Genomic DNA, 15,908 nt, shown 5'->3' on the forward strand with positions numbered 1-15,908 from the left:
TGATGTATAATGAAAGCACTTTTATAGTTCACATTTTGTATAGTTCAGGCTGACTTAAATGACTGAGGTTTAATGCAAAAATTAGCTTCAAATCTATACAAATTTAAGTTAGTAATAACATTGAGAAATGTTTTGTATTATAAAAAAAAGAAAAAGGTTATATAAATAGGCTACATAAAAACTTTGTGGTGAAATGTGGCCTGGAAATGTTCTTGCAGTTGCCAGGCATCTTTTCATAGCTAGCTAATAATTTTCAATCAATGTCCTCACTTTTCTCAGAATTTGTCAAGGGCTTATAAAACATGGTCTAGTTGGACAGTGTTAAAAAAAAAAAAAAAGTCTGGAAATAGCATCATTTTCACAAAGCAGCTAAGCAGTTTCCATGGTGGCCTACGCTAATGCTTTATCGCTAATTCTGACTATCCCATTTAGAAGAGGATATGTGGCCCGCTCGACCCCGGAGTGGGAATGAGGACGGAGGAAATTCAGGAGCATGGGAATACCAATGGCATCGATCAGATGATGAAACAATGATGGGATTAACACATTTTTCCTCACATCCAACCTGTGTTAATTTCTGATTAGCATAAACTCCCATGCCATTAGGAAGAGAATATTTTGGGGTGAATTACAGCTGGCTCCGCAGTGCTGGAGATGGAGAAATTGGATTAAATTCATGCCACTCACAACTGCCCTCTGGACTTATAAACACACACACGCAACTCTGGCATCATGAAAATAGAAAAGACTCAAATCCATGCTAAGCTGCTTTGCTAAATCACATTAACACATTATTTAAGGCTAAAAACCTTTACCCTTATCAACAGCTCAAACATCCAGATGCTCTGACGAATAAACTAACTTCTTTCCTTAGTAAAATTAAAATTTAAAGACAGTTGCAGGTTCTAATGAATGAATTGTGCTACTTAAGCTAAACAACACCTAGCACAGTAAACAAACAAATGTTTTACAACATAAAGCTATTCTAAAATAATATCTGTAATAATTGAGCAATGAGGTTGTTCCAAATCTGTTCTGTGATTATTTACTCACTCTCATGTCGATTCAGACCTGTTTGGGGTTATGGGGAGGTCACACTGCACTTTTCTTTCCATTGAATTCAGTTAATTCGCATGCGAACGAGTCAGACCGGAAAGTCCAAAGTTCACGTTTGGTAAACTCCGAGGTACTAATTCGACCATTAGAAGATCAATCGCGGCAGAATCGGACCTCTTGGCTGAATTAATAGAATATTTTTGCAGTTAAAGTCAAGTAGATTGTATATCTTTTACATTTTTGATTGTATTACTATATGTTGAATTCATCATGTTTATTAAAAAGACGAGAGTGTGACGTCATTTCACGACCGTTGCAGTGTCCGAAGAAATTTCGCTTGCTCAAAGTCTAGTGTGACTGCGGCTTATTCGCAAAATGTGGTGTCTAAAAGTTTGCCTGAAAATCCCCCAAAAAATTAGCTGTGCAGTCAGGGGCGTCGCGTCGGACTGGGAGGATAAAGGGTACCGAGGGCCCGAGGCAGGGGGGGGGGGGGGGGGGGGCCTTAGAAGTCAGTTTTCTATACATACATATACATGCACTAACATTTGTATAGCATTTATGTACAAATAAAACATTTCCTGTGCAAAACTAAACTTGTAGTTAGGCACTGGTTTGGTATAAAAAAGTCATTTTCATGCTGTGCAGGGCCCCACCACCCCTCTCGAATCAATGTAAATGGTACGACCCGCAGGTCAGGTGCTTCTGCTACGGACCCGCGGTTAATCAGTTGATGAGAGACAGGAGGAGCTGGAGTGATCCATGATAGGAACTAGGAAGACAGGGGAAGAGACATGTCTTTCCTTAAGAAAGGAAAATAAGGGGCTCAAAAACGAAAAGAAAAGAAGATTAAAGAGAGAAAGGCAAATGAGGGCAAGCAGTTGCTCACTCAGTTTTTTGAAAAGAAAGGTCCAAATGCATCATCGAGCATTGACATTGTTTTAACATAAATATCTACTCCAGGTAGAATAGCACACATTTATGTTCATACTCTGTTTGAATAATAGACCAATACTTTATAGTATCACACCCTACATACAGGGATGCAAATAGCGCGCTTTTCGGCGCCTCGCGCTTTTTTTCACGTCAGTTTGGGTGACAAAGTCATCTGAAGCCATTCCATAGCTTAATGTGAGGGACAGACGTCTATCTACATCATTAAAGTTTACGGAAACTCGTTTTCCCTCCTCTGCGACTGTCAATCTCCATTCAGTAACAGCTAACTAACGTTATTCAAACAGCGCGCGCGCCTCTGCCGGTTACAGCAGGATGCACGGTAAAACTCTCTCCAATATGATATATTAACATTATAATGCTTGATCTGTAGAGAAAAGGCTGTGGATTTGCATAAAATGACTTATGCAAATGCAAATGTTTTTTTGCATAAAAACTCCAACTTTGTTGGAGTTTGTTGCTGTTTTTAAACGACTCGCTACCGTGTGCCTGTTAGATCACAAACAGCACAAGGACTATGAATCGGCATCAAACGCACAATAACTGGAATTTAAAACTGAAGAAACAAATGATCAATAAACTGTTGGACAGATAAACATTTGTATTTGTGGGGCTCGACATGTCTTCGCTTTGTGCCGTGAACTTTTAAATGCACACTTGCTGTGACTCCATGTCGCTTTTAGCACATCATTCTGCGCCCGCGATGCGCATACGCTCTGTTTTGAAGCGTTTCATATTATCATGGTTTTGCGCACTGAAAGATTATTTGTTGAATATTTATTTATTGAATATTTATTGAAAAGATTTCTGGTACAGGATATGCAATCCTCTATTCCAGACTCTAAAAACACAAACAAATACATATATACCCAGCTAACAATTTAACGTTCTGGGAACGTTAGTTTTTGGTTCCCAGAACGTTCCCAAGAACATTCCCTATTGGTTAGCCAGGAAAGTTTTCTTTACGTTAATAGAACGTTCCCTATAGGTTAGGGGAACGTTCCCGGAACGTTGCCAAAAGGTTCCCAGAACGTTCCCGCAAGGTTCTCGTAACCCAGATAGCACACGTACGTCGGGCCGACGTTGGCCCGATGTACAAAGTTCCATCGGCACGATGTCGCTCAGAGATCGTTTGCTCATCGGCAATATGTCTCCTCGACGTCGGCCTTTGATCGCAAATGATCTCCGGCCGATGTTTGAACGATGCAAAGCTGTAAATCTTTTGGCAGCTCTGCATGGGTTTTATAGGACCTTTATTTATAGGTCGGACCTTTCGGGCTACTCTTTACATTAGACACCATGCGCTGCTTTCATTGACGCACGCACTTACGAACACACACACACACACACACACACACACACACTCAGAGCGGAGATCGCGCTGCAACACTCACTCAGCAGCACATAAACTGTAGTCAACATTGCCCCGAGACTTAAATTGATAAAATAGCTTTGATACTGAACACATGCAACTTTCATCCCTCAAAATGGCCATATTCAAGAAAAAAAAGTGGAGTAGTTTTACACTTCCATCTTACCTCGCACTCTTTCAAAGTTAAACTGATGAAACACATGCTCTGCTTCTGTGAACAGTAAACCCCGCCTTCTATGATTTGATTGGCTATCTATTTGGATGGTCTCTGTAAGGTAGACCAGCCTAAAATGTAAGTTTTAAACCTTTTTGCCAACCTAAAAACAGAGCGGAGCAAGAATTTCCAATATTGAATTTCCAGTTTGGCTATTTCTAACTATTGACATACTATTGTTATTATTGACGTATAATTATACACTGCAAAAAATGCTTTTCTTACTTAGTATTTTTGTGTTGTTTCCAGTCCAAATATCTAAACATTCTTAAATCAAGAAAAATAACATAAGAAATTCTATTTTGTTTTCAGATAAACATAAAGTAATTTTTGCTTAAAACAAGATAAATTATCTGCCAGTGGGGTAAGAAAAAATAATCTTGTTTTCCAATTGAATCAAGATTAATTTTTCTTACCCCACTGGCAGATAATTTAGCTTGTTTTAAGCAAAAAATTACTTAAATTACTCTGTTTATCTGAAAACAAAATAGAATTTCTTATGTCATTTTACTTCTCTAGTAAATGCTTCTTGATTTAAGAATTTTTTGTTATTTGGACTGGAAACAACACAAAAATACTAAGTAAGAAAAGCATGTTTTGCAGTGTAGGACTTGTCCCCCTCAATGTCTATGTACATATACAGCCCTGGAGTTACTTGACTATCCAATATGAAAAAAGTAGGCTATACTGACATTGGAAAATATCTTCTTAATTTTGTGTGTAACTGTCTCTAGTATAATGAACAGACACAATTCAAGTTAAGACATTTTAATGACACCAGAAAGAACTCCAGGAGAAAAGGGATCAAAAAGGAACAGCAACAATGTAGAGAAGGATTCTTCCTGGCAACCTGTAACAGAGTGAAAAACAATGAGAAAAAGCAGTTAGGACTAAAGCTAAGAATAAAATTGTCATTACACTGGATAATATAATTAAAAATCTAACAACAATCAAAGGTACATCAGCTGGCAAACCATTTAATAGTTTAATAGGTTTAATAGTCTATTTAAAGGGAATGATTGTTGTGGGGAGTTTGCTCAAACTATGGCAGCGATACAGCGAATAGTTGTGCTAAAAGACGGCGCCGTCCGCGGAGTGCTTTCAAAGGCCAGTGAAAGCAGACTGTCAGTTAAATTGTAAGTAGATGCTAACTGTTTCTCATGGGTTCGTATGGTATTTTAAACATTTACAGGGGTAAGTCTGTGATTTTATTGCCATCCGAATCCATAATGTCAGTGTTTATTTTCACCCAACCCGCGTACATTTCTTAATTGCTTTTATAAAGAACACCGCTTTCTCAGTTAACGCAGTGAAGCAGCCCCTGCACAAGTGAATAATTGATTCTCGAGCCATCGATATCAGCAGATTCAGCAGCATCGCCACGGGTAGCACTGGGTAACGTCACACGTAAGAAGGAATATCTTTAGCAGCTTTCTAAGGTATACACGCCGGAACACGCCTATAAATGGTATACCTTTAGTTAAGTTATACCTTAAGAGTCTTCGTAGCATGCTAAGAGACAACGCTATCGGGAAACCCAACCCAGGTGTTTATGAATGAGACACTGAATTAATTGGTTTTAAAAGTGTTTGAATTAATGATTCAATTGAGTATCTTTTTTTTAAATAGACTGAAACATGTTATTCTGATGTATGTTATCGTGGTCTCCATTTTAAACAAAACAAAAATGATTTTAAACCAAATAGATTCTCAGTTTATCCTGAATTAGGAGCCGTTCACATATCGCGTTTAAAAACGTGTGGAAAGCGCTCTCTCCTTTCTACAAGCTCTTGCGCTCCCATGGCGTCTGTCGTTGCTATGCAACCATGAACTGCGCTCTCCATGATGACGAGGAAGTATCAGCAAAGGATTAATTGATTTCTAGCCCTTGCATTAGCTTTACTACTAGATATATTTATGGAGATGAGAAATAAAAACTCGCCCTGTACAGCTATGATCGGCTGTTCGGCCGAGTTTTCCATGTTGTTACGGAAAGGCCAAAGCTGATCGGTTGGTTTTTGTCACATGACCTGCGGTGCGCTTGTGGCATTCTGAAAAGTTGAGATGTTTTCATCTCGCTGTGGCATATGCGTGCCTGGAAAAACGAGCACGCCGCATCGCATGCGCGTCACTTCTATTATGGTATTACACTTTTACTATGGTTTGTTTGGGTTCATTCCAAATATCAACAGTTTCCAACAGCGTTTTTGAAATATTGCTTACCCCACCTTAATATCTGGCAGTTTTTTTATGTCCATCTATAGTTGCCATCATCTGAAGTCTTCACAAGTGAGGCTGGATCCAAACTGGAGCTGCTATAATCTCTAGTGAACTTGCTGAGCATCCTGAGATAGAAACAGGGAAGCAACAGGAGAAAGATTAGCATAGCTGCAGTTCATATTATTTCAGGCAAAAGATGATCATGTGCACTTTTTACTATTTCATCACATATTAACTGTAAAACAAGATTATGAGATGTGTTAATTGAATGCTTGGCTAAAGAGTTGTGTCTTTAGTCTAGATTTAAATTGGGAGAGTGTGTCTGAGCCCCGAACATTATCAGGAAGGTTATTTATGAAAGTAAAAGAGTAGCAAAACTCAAGAGCATAAAGATGTGAATTTGAGAACTTGTCCCCTGTAAAATACAAGTCCAAAGTTGAATTTAGAGATTTGCACTTGCAGAACGTGACTTAACGCATAGACAGTGATATTAAAATAAATAAATGATAACTCTGTAAACACCATACTAATTAAAAATAGACTACTATGTACAGTTAAGCGTTTTCCTCACATAGAAAACTGGTAGAAAACACTTAAAGGTTGCATGGTATGAAAATTTCACTTTATGAGGTTTTTTAACATTAATATGAGTTCCCCTAGCCTGCCTATGGTCCCCCAGTGGCTAGAAATTGTGATAGGTGTAAAACAAGCCCTGGGTATTCTGCTACGCCTTTGAGAAAATGAAAGCTGGTAATAATCATACATTTTTCTTGAGCGTCAAATCATCAAATTAGAATGATTTCTGAAAGATCATATGAAGCTGTGATGCTGAAAATTCAGTTTTGATCACAGGAATTAATTACATTTTACAATATATTCACATAGAAAACAGTTATTTAAAATTTGTTATATTATTTCACAATATTATTGTTTTTAATGCTGTCTTGGTGAACATAAGAGACTTCTTTCAAAACATAATTTTTTTACCAACACAATTAGTGTATGTTTGACATTAGTGTATGTTTGAAGTTTTACTTACTAATCATATGGTTCATAGCGCCTTAGAGATGATGATCAGCCCAACTCTGCTACGGTGGAGGCAAGGGCATCAACACTGAAGGATCTAGGAACACAACACACCATTTGTCACAGAGCCAACAATATTATTATATAATGGCAGGTTTATTACAAGTAAGAAGCTATAGCTAAGCTATATTATATATAAGCTACAGCAGAGGTGAAATGCTTTTCTGAGATGAGTTTCTGAATCTATTTGACCTGCATCTGGGCATGGAGTACCTACGGCCTGAGGGAAGTAGCTTGAACTGGCAGGACAAAGGATGACTAGGGTCAGCTGCAATCATAGACTGTAAAAAAATATGGACGTAGTGTCCGTGACGTCACCCGTAGGTTTCTGAAGAGCATTTTTGAAGCCTAAAGTGGGCGGAGCCATCCGTCGCCATCTTGGCCTTGCGTCACTCCCGGATAACAGAAAATAGGCAAACAGGCGGGGCGTGAGTGGAGCTGAGGAGCCTGGCCTGGCCATAGATATGAGCCTGGCTATCTGAAATCACCTAGCTTGACGTGATCGAGTTAGCTGATGATGTAAAGCCAATTAAAAGTTCCTGTTTTTGCCCTTCGAAATATTATAATAGTTAAATACATGGCTACAAGTGAGACTGTGTATTACTTCGAGAGTGTTTGTGTGTGACAGTGATATTTATGTGCATAACGTTACATGTCAGTCACTCTTTCATGGTCCGTCAGCGCGGCATCGCTCAAGTTCGTAGAGAGCTTATTCAGTCCATTTTAAATTCTGATTTTGGCCGCCTCTCAAATGGGTTAAACCGTTAAACCACAGATATATTGACTTTGAAGTGCAAGTAAATGCGCTAGAAAATCCGCGCTCATTCATGGATCGATGTGCATTTATTGCACGGACGGAGAAAGCGCCGACGCCTGCATGATTTCATCTGACGGTCACGGTACATAAGCATATTATAATCTATCTGTTCCGTGAGAGCAGAACAAACGAGCCTTTATTGACGTTTTAAATTTGAAAACCCCAAAAAGCAACGGAATTGTCTGACATCCATTAGTGCATGTTCACAGAGGAAAACAACTGAAATACAGCGCTGGTTGTTCTCTCAAACGATACTCGACGACAACGAGTGAATCCAAAGACGTGGGCTTTGTACCCAAGTATTAAATTGTATGAAATAATCCCGAAAAAAAGCACAAACACCGCAGAGAAGGCAAGTTCAGCAGCTAACATTTGCTGAGGTGAAGTGACGGCTAGTAACAGCAGACAAACGGCTAGCATTGACATCAGCGGGAATCCACCTGTCACTCAAGTGGCCACACCCTTAAATTTAAATATTAATCAACTAAACGGATGAGTTATAAATAAATTCACCCCCCTCACAGTTGTTATGAAGGGCAAAATTAGCTGTATAGACCAAAGCCACAGAGAGAACCAGGCTGTAAACATGTTTTTTTTCTGCTGTAAAGTTGGTAATTTTAACATGAGGGAGATACAGATTTGACTCACTTCTGCAGCCAGGCCAAGCGGCCAGTTAATGAATTGCAGTTTAACTCACTTCCGTGTTGGTTTCAAGAGAGAGACGGGGAGGTTGCCGCTTGGCTGCAATAGATAGTGCCTTCTTTGCCACTCTGTTGGAGTAGCTGCTAAATGTGTGAGAGAGGGGGAAAGTTAAAGCCTGCAATCTTGCTACACGTCCTAACTCTCTAATCGTTTTTTGTAGGAACCAAACCAGCAGATAAAACAGAAGGTTAAAACAGACTGAATAAAACAAGAATAAAACATTCTCATCAAAGTGGGGTCAATGTTAAAATTCCTCAGTCTACGGTAAAAATACATTCGCTGCTGGGCTTTGGCACAAACAGCATCAGTGTGTGATTCAAAACATAGCTTACTATCAATTATTGTGCCAAGGTTGTATTCTTGTATTATCTCAATAGGTTATGATAGTAAGGGGAAGAGGGGGCCTCTGTTTCCTAAAATCAGTAATTAATTCTTTAGTTTTGGATTTCCTAACGTTACCTACCTACCTGTATTCCCTACTTCTCCAGCAGTAGCTTTCTTCAGAAATGTTGAAGTCGTGGAGCTTTCCCTCTGTTATGGGTTATTTTGTTGCTGCTGAAATCACAGAACATTTTTTTTAATCAATATTTGTTTACCATTGATCTAGTTTCAACCATGTAACTTGTGTAAGTGTAAGTTCTCCATGTAAGTGACGTCACCGATTACATATGTTTATGTTTACGTTTGTGTAAAATAAATTAGCTCACTTCCAAGTAAAACCTTTACAAAACCTCTCATATACACATAAGAGGTGATTAAAAGCCCAAACTTTCATAAACAAAAGCTCAACCGAGTTAACGTTAACTTAGCTTAACCAGAGACAATTTATATGGCTTAACTTAGCTGCTACCTTCTCTGAAAACGGTTGAGATGCTAACGGACTTTTTCCGAAGACACAAAGCCATGTCTATACAAGTAAATATTCAACATAAGCGTATCAATTACAAGTAAGAGAAGTGTCAAGAACAGTTGTGTGTATTATCCGTGTGATTTTAGAGACTTATATCACCTGAAAGCAGTGAATTTGAAAACAACAGCGAGAGAGGGAGTTTTCCTGCTTACCAGTCGCAGTGGTCCCGCGGCGTTTCCATGGCAACTCTGCGCCGCGGCCGCTCCAGTGTTTGAAAGCGACTTGAAAGTTCACAAGCACAACGCGACATCGGCCTCCCGTATAGTGGGCCGACCTAAAGCCGACGTAACGGAGCTGGGAAATAGAGCACTGACTGACAAGAGATCTGCCTACGCCTGCCCGACGCCTTTGCGATGTTATAGGGAGGGAGGCCGACGCTCGATGTTGGGCCAACGTCGGCCCGACGTACGTGTGCTATCTGGGAACGTTCCCGGAAGGTTAGGGGAACGTTCCCGGAACGTTGCCGAAAGGTTCCCAGAACGTTCCCGGAAGGTTCTCGGAACGTTCTCCTAACGTCTACACATCCTGATATGCCTGTACACAAATTATAGGTCTACAAACATATTCTACATTGTTTATTGTTCAAACACTTAAGAATCCTATGAATATATTATTACAATAAATTGAATTTACAGAAACTATCATTAATAAGTAAATCAATCAGTTTGTATTAAATAAATAAATCAGCACACAATCCATGTTTTTGTTGATTCATTGTTTAATTATCAACCTAAAATAAGTCATTAAAAACAGCGTTAGCAAAATGTATTCAGGAACAGTAATTTACATTTAATATTTCAAACATGAAAATATTTCAATAAATAAAACTGCACAAACATTTTAATTAAAACTATCTTTTGCAAACTGTAGCCTATAACTTTGGCTAAAAAGTTGAAAAAGTATTTATTTATATACAATATACATGAATGTGCCAATCTTCACACCGCTCAAAACATTTAAACTCCCAACACCATCTGCAAATTTAACAAGAAAATAAAAAGACAACGTGTTACATGGACACACAATCCCATGCCAAAATTCAAGCCCTGTAATGGCATTAATATTCATCTGGAGCAAATGAAAAGAGTGAGGTGGGATTGTGTGTCACAAGCTGTAGGAGATATGGGAGCACGAGCGCTGCTGGTATCATGTATTTATTCAGATATTTCAGCATCAATGTGTATAGAAAAATTTATATATTTCAAAACACTACATTGCATTTATTTATATTGCACTATTTATTATTTCAGACTACAAATCAAAAAAGGAATGTTTAATATAGGGGTAAGGATACCCATTAAGCCTCTCTCTCTGAAGTCAAATAAAAAACAGAGAAAATAATATTTAAGTCTAGTGAACTCTGACCTGCGAATTCGCTCTACCTTTTATGTATAAGTCTCACCTCCAATGAAGAATTTGAAAACCTGTAACTGCTGTGTTGTTTATGAGAAAGAAAGTGAAAAAAAGTTTGAAACTGCTATCAATTTTTTTTTAATCTCTGTGACTTTACACCTACAAATTCCACTGTCACAGGTGCTCAGTTTTGCTATAATGAAACCCTCACAGAACATGGTAATAATCAGCCATCCATGCAAAAGCAAAGGTCGGTGTAGTTTACAGGTACATCTGTCCAGGCCAACGTCTGATGCCTTGATGCCTTCCGCTGGAACCTGAAATAAAAAAAATAGTACAGTTCAAAATCTATCATACATACATCTCATCTGGTATCACAAATTATCATTCCAGGTTCACTTTAAGATATGCTCAATATTAGTGCTGCACGATATTGAAAAATTTAGAGTTTATTTAGAGATATCAGCCGTATGGTTTAGTGCATGCGCTAACGGCTCCAGGTTTGTATCTGGTAAATTACCCCACTAATAATGCCCAGAATGGTACCAAACTTCTACAGTAGTACAAATAGGTTCTGTACTCATTAAACGAGGCATTGGAAAGTTTGTAAGTACATCAGGAGTTTATTTAAATAACACTTGCCTGACGGCGAATGCTTCTGCTGATGTTGACGTCACTTTATGAGTACAGAACCTATTTGTACTACTCATTTTCCCCGACATAGAGCAGACCGGCACACAACAAAAACTGCTGTTCGGATGTTCCCTTTTCTGATATTTTAGCCTTCGTGACATTTTAATTAAAACAGAAGTAAGAATTTTAGTGTAATAAGCAAAAATTAACAGTAAACTCAGAGATCACCCACCGCTGCAGATGTGTACGGAAGTGAAAAGCGGAAATGCTTAGACCTCTTTCCGGTTCAACCGCTGGGCGCTCCGCATAACCCCTATTGGGGGGATTTTGTAGAGGAGTGAACCTGCATAGAAAATTACAATAGATAACAAGCATAGATAAATACAATAGAAGAAAAACACAGTTGAAATAAGCAGTGCATTATGTTTTTCAGTTAAATCTAACTTATCAGGTACAGAAATTGATTTATCAAAATATAAAATAAGTCTTCAGTGTAAAAATAAAATAACTATAAAATTAATGTATCTTTGCTAAAGCTACAAGTCATTTTCTCTTTTGATGTTTGATCACCATTGGCGACACAAACAGCTGCGGGTACGTTAGGCTGCTGTCCCTTTAAGACGAATGCGCAGAACTAATATAAATGACACGCATCCGTTTTCTTTCTGTTTAAATCACAAGACAAGAGGAAACTCGCCATTTTGACTTCATTTTGCGTGCACATGTCTGTAAAAAAAAGTGAAAGAGAACTGAATTCGGCTAAACTCACCTTCTTCATCTACTGACTGTGGATGGCATCAAGGTCTTGTCCTGAAGAATACAGGGCCAAACAATAAGGATTTTATCTCATCTGGTAAAAAGAGCAAAGCCATAACTTTAAGAACTCTACTGATATATTTACCCCCTGATATTGCATTGGGGATATCAATTCAAACATTTTTAAAGGCTAAGAGTATGAGCCACAGCTGCCCAAGATATCAAGGGGTTGCAAATTAGTCATGGCTATAAACCTGTATGCATGGCATCTACTTTGTATTTTTTATAAAGCAATGTTCTATGCATTTGTCCCTGTCAAATAAACATTAAATAAATAAATCTGTGAAAAATAACTGCCTAAAGTTGTCGACCCCCTGAACCGCATTTAAAAGTACAAAGAATTTCAGTATTGATCAATAAAAAAAATACATAAATACCTTTGAGTTGGACAGTATGGTGTCAGTCTCATTGGCCAACATAATTCAAAACAGACCTAAAGAAATAAAATAAAATAAAATATAGTAATCATCAGGATATCATGTTATCATAATAGTTAAATGAATTATTATAACTATGACCATTATAATATTGTATTAGTCGCCTATTATTTAGCTGATTATTTAGCTTACAGGCTTCTCAAGGACAATCTCACTGAAAAAACTTGGGGTTAATGATTTTAAAATGTGAGACTTATTTCAAAAGCATACATCTTACAGACCCCAAACCTTTGAACAGCAGTGCACTGCATGTTTGAGGTGGTTTTGCTTACTAGTCATATGGTTCATAGAGATTTTCTTGGACAGGGAGTGCAGCAGGCCATCACAGCATGATGATCTAGGAACATAACATGCTGTTATGCTGTTTGTGATAGGTTTATTACAAGGAACCAAGCTAGAACAGAGGTGAAATACATAAAAGATAAATATATACAAATCTTAAGATAATATATTGTGAAATAAATGCATATGGAATTATCATCATGATTAAACAATAACTCACCCCTTGTTGTAGAGTTTTATTTTTTCTCTCGCTATTCTGAAATCACATTTTAGCAATATTGGTAAGTGACGTCACTGATTAAGTTAACAATACAGTGCATTCTTTTAGGTTAGCCTAAATAAATTAGCTTACTTCCCATTGACAAATTACCAGCAAAACTATCAAAAACTGTTATCTACACTAAATATGTGTTTAAAAACCCAAACTTTCATAAATATGACCTCAACTTAACGTAACTTAGGCCTAACGTTGTCTTTTGAAAACGGTTAGCTAGCGTAGATGCTAACGGACTTTTTCAAAGACATAAAACCATTTTTTAAAAATAAATATTTAACAGAAGCGTGTCAATTACACGTAAGAAATGTGTCAGGGGCGTTTGTGTGTATTATTTGTGAGATTTTGTTGTTTAAACTTACCTGAAAGCAGTGAAACCAACAGCGAGAGACGGGAGTTTTGTTGTTTGTCAGTTGTCGATGACGTTTCCATCTGCTCTCGCGCAGCGCACGTGCTCCAGTGTTTGATCACGCGCATGCGCATTAAAACACTTCAAAGTCACGCAGCATTTAACATATAGAATTAAAATATATAACATAATTTAAAATATCATTAATAAAAAGTTATTGCGAATAGATCTGAACGTTGTTGGTTATCTTATAACCTTAGGGGACCGTACTGACGACGTTGTCAGTTGAATCTGCCTGTTAGTAAGTGATATTAAAATAATAACCTGCAGAGAACGTTCTCAGAACGTTCTCTTTAGGTTATAAAAATAAAACCTAAAACCTGCAAGGAAACGTTCTGGGAAGGTTCTCTTTAGGTTATAAAAATTAAACCTAAAGATAACCTACAGGGAACGTTCTGGGAAGGTTCTCTTTAGGTTATAAAAAATAAACCTAAAAATAACCTACAGGGAACGTTCTGGGAAGGTTCTCTTTAGGTTATAAAAATTAAACCTAAAAATAACCTGCAGGGAACGTTCTGGGAAGGTTCTCTTTAGGTTATTAAATAACAACCTGCAGGGAACGTTCCCAGAACGTTCTCTTTAGGTTATAAATTTAGACCTAAAAATAACATACAGGGAACGTTCTGGGAACGTTCCCTTAATGTTATAAACATAGATCCTAAAAATAACCTACAGGGAACGTTCCCAGAACGTTCTTGTTTGGTTCCCAAAAAAATAACCAAATGGGAACCAAACGGGAACGTTAGGGGAACGTTCTGTGTTTGCTGGGTATATATATATATATATATATATATATATATATATATATATATATATATATATATATATATATATATATACATACACACACATATATATATATACATATACATATAAAATTCAAATATTAACATTTTATAAAAACCCATTAAATTTCATAATTAACGTTTTTCCTAACAATCATAACTAAATTACATAAATTAATTACATTAGTTACTAACAAGCTTTATAGTTATACATAACATCTTTTGACAGGCAAAATGCATCCAACCTGTTCTTAAAGGAATAAATAGAAGGGGAACACACAACTTCTTCTGGAAGCTCGTTCCATGATTTTACCACACGAAGTGTAAAAAAGTTCTTCCTCTTTTCAGACAAACATGTTCTAGGGTATAGTTTTAAAGAATTTCCTCGTGTCTCGTACCTATTGTTCCAGAACTGAAGAATAGGCTCAACTGTAACATCGTATATTCCCCGTACAAGTTTATATACCTGAATCATATCTCCTCTATATCTCCTAAATTTGAGTGTTGGCAAACTTAATTTCCTCAATCTATCTTCATACGACATATTTCTCATTCCTGGAATTAATTTAGTAGCTCTTCTCTGGACTCTTTCAATTTTTTCTACATATTTTAATTTATATGGACACCAGACCGAGCTTGCATATTCAAGATGTGATCTTACCAGGGATTTATACAATGGTAAAAATATATCCTTTCCTAAATTTTGAAAAGTTCTTCTTATTATTGCCATTATAGATGTTGCTTTTTTAACTTTTTCAGAGATATGTGTGTGGAATTCGAGTGAGCCATCCACCACAACACCTACGTCCCTCTCCTCACGTACAGAATTCACCGTTATATCCCCAAATACATAATTGGCTATAGTGTCATTTTTTTTCCCAATATGTAGGTGTTTACACTTTTCAGGATTCATCTTTAATAGCCACTGGTCGCACCATTTACTCATGCTACCTAGATCTTCCTGAAGATAGGCTCGGTCTGTGTCACTTGTTATTCTTCTAAAAATTTTAGTATCATCCGCAAAAAGGTAAACATCAGACTGCATCATATCTGGCAAATAATCGTTTATATATATTACAAATAGAACAGGGCCCAAGACTGATCCCTGTGGGACCCCAGACGTCACCGGCTTCCAATCTGAGGCAACACCATTCACTACCACCTGTTGTTTTCTATTGTGCAAAAAATCCTGTATCCAATAAATAACTCTTTTGTCTAAACAATAAGATTTTAACTTTGATAGTAGTCTTTTATGAGGGACAGTGTCAAAGGCTTTTTGAAAATCCAGATAAATACAGTCCATGGCTTGTGGCTTGTGCATGGCTTGTGACCATTTGTCAAAAACTGTGAGTAACTGAAGAGAGGTTGACCGCCCAGATATGAAACATATTGTTTACTACTAAATAATTTATTAATTTTCATGTGATTGACTATATATGTCCTTATCAATTTTTCCATTGTTTTGCAAACAACTGACGTTAAACTGACTGGTCGATAGTTTCCAGCTAGAGATTTATTTCCTTTTTTAAAAATTGCACTAATTTGAGCCTCTTTCCAGTCATTTGGTAAAACGGAGTCCTCTAATGATTTG

General features: G+C 37.4%; 2 long non-coding RNA genes across 2 annotated transcripts; both read right to left on the reverse strand.

Moving 5' to 3' along the window:
• Positions 1-4,345: 4,345 nt before the first annotated feature.
• Positions 4,346-9,665, reverse strand: LOC308701382. The gene is made up of 6 exons (XR_014031429.1): positions 9,481-9,665; positions 8,886-8,973; positions 8,414-8,501; positions 6,853-6,936; positions 5,822-5,938; positions 4,346-4,443 (listed from the first exon to the last, which is right to left on the reverse strand). It is a non-coding gene; the product is annotated as an uncharacterized lncRNA (long non-coding RNA).
• Positions 9,666-10,036: 371 nt separating this feature from the next.
• LOC308701383 lies at positions 10,037-13,415 on the reverse strand. The gene is made up of 5 exons (XR_014031430.1): positions 12,840-13,415; positions 12,508-12,563; positions 12,084-12,124; positions 11,547-11,657; positions 10,037-10,998 (listed from the first exon to the last, which is right to left on the reverse strand). It is a non-coding gene; the product is annotated as an uncharacterized lncRNA (long non-coding RNA).
• Between the last annotated feature and the right edge of the window lie 2,493 nt (positions 13,416-15,908).

This window comes from Scardinius erythrophthalmus (genome assembly GCF_964197995.2).
Source record: "Scardinius erythrophthalmus genome assembly, chromosome: 14".
NCBI classification, from domain to species: Eukaryota; Metazoa; Chordata; class Actinopteri; order Cypriniformes; family Leuciscidae; genus Scardinius; species Scardinius erythrophthalmus.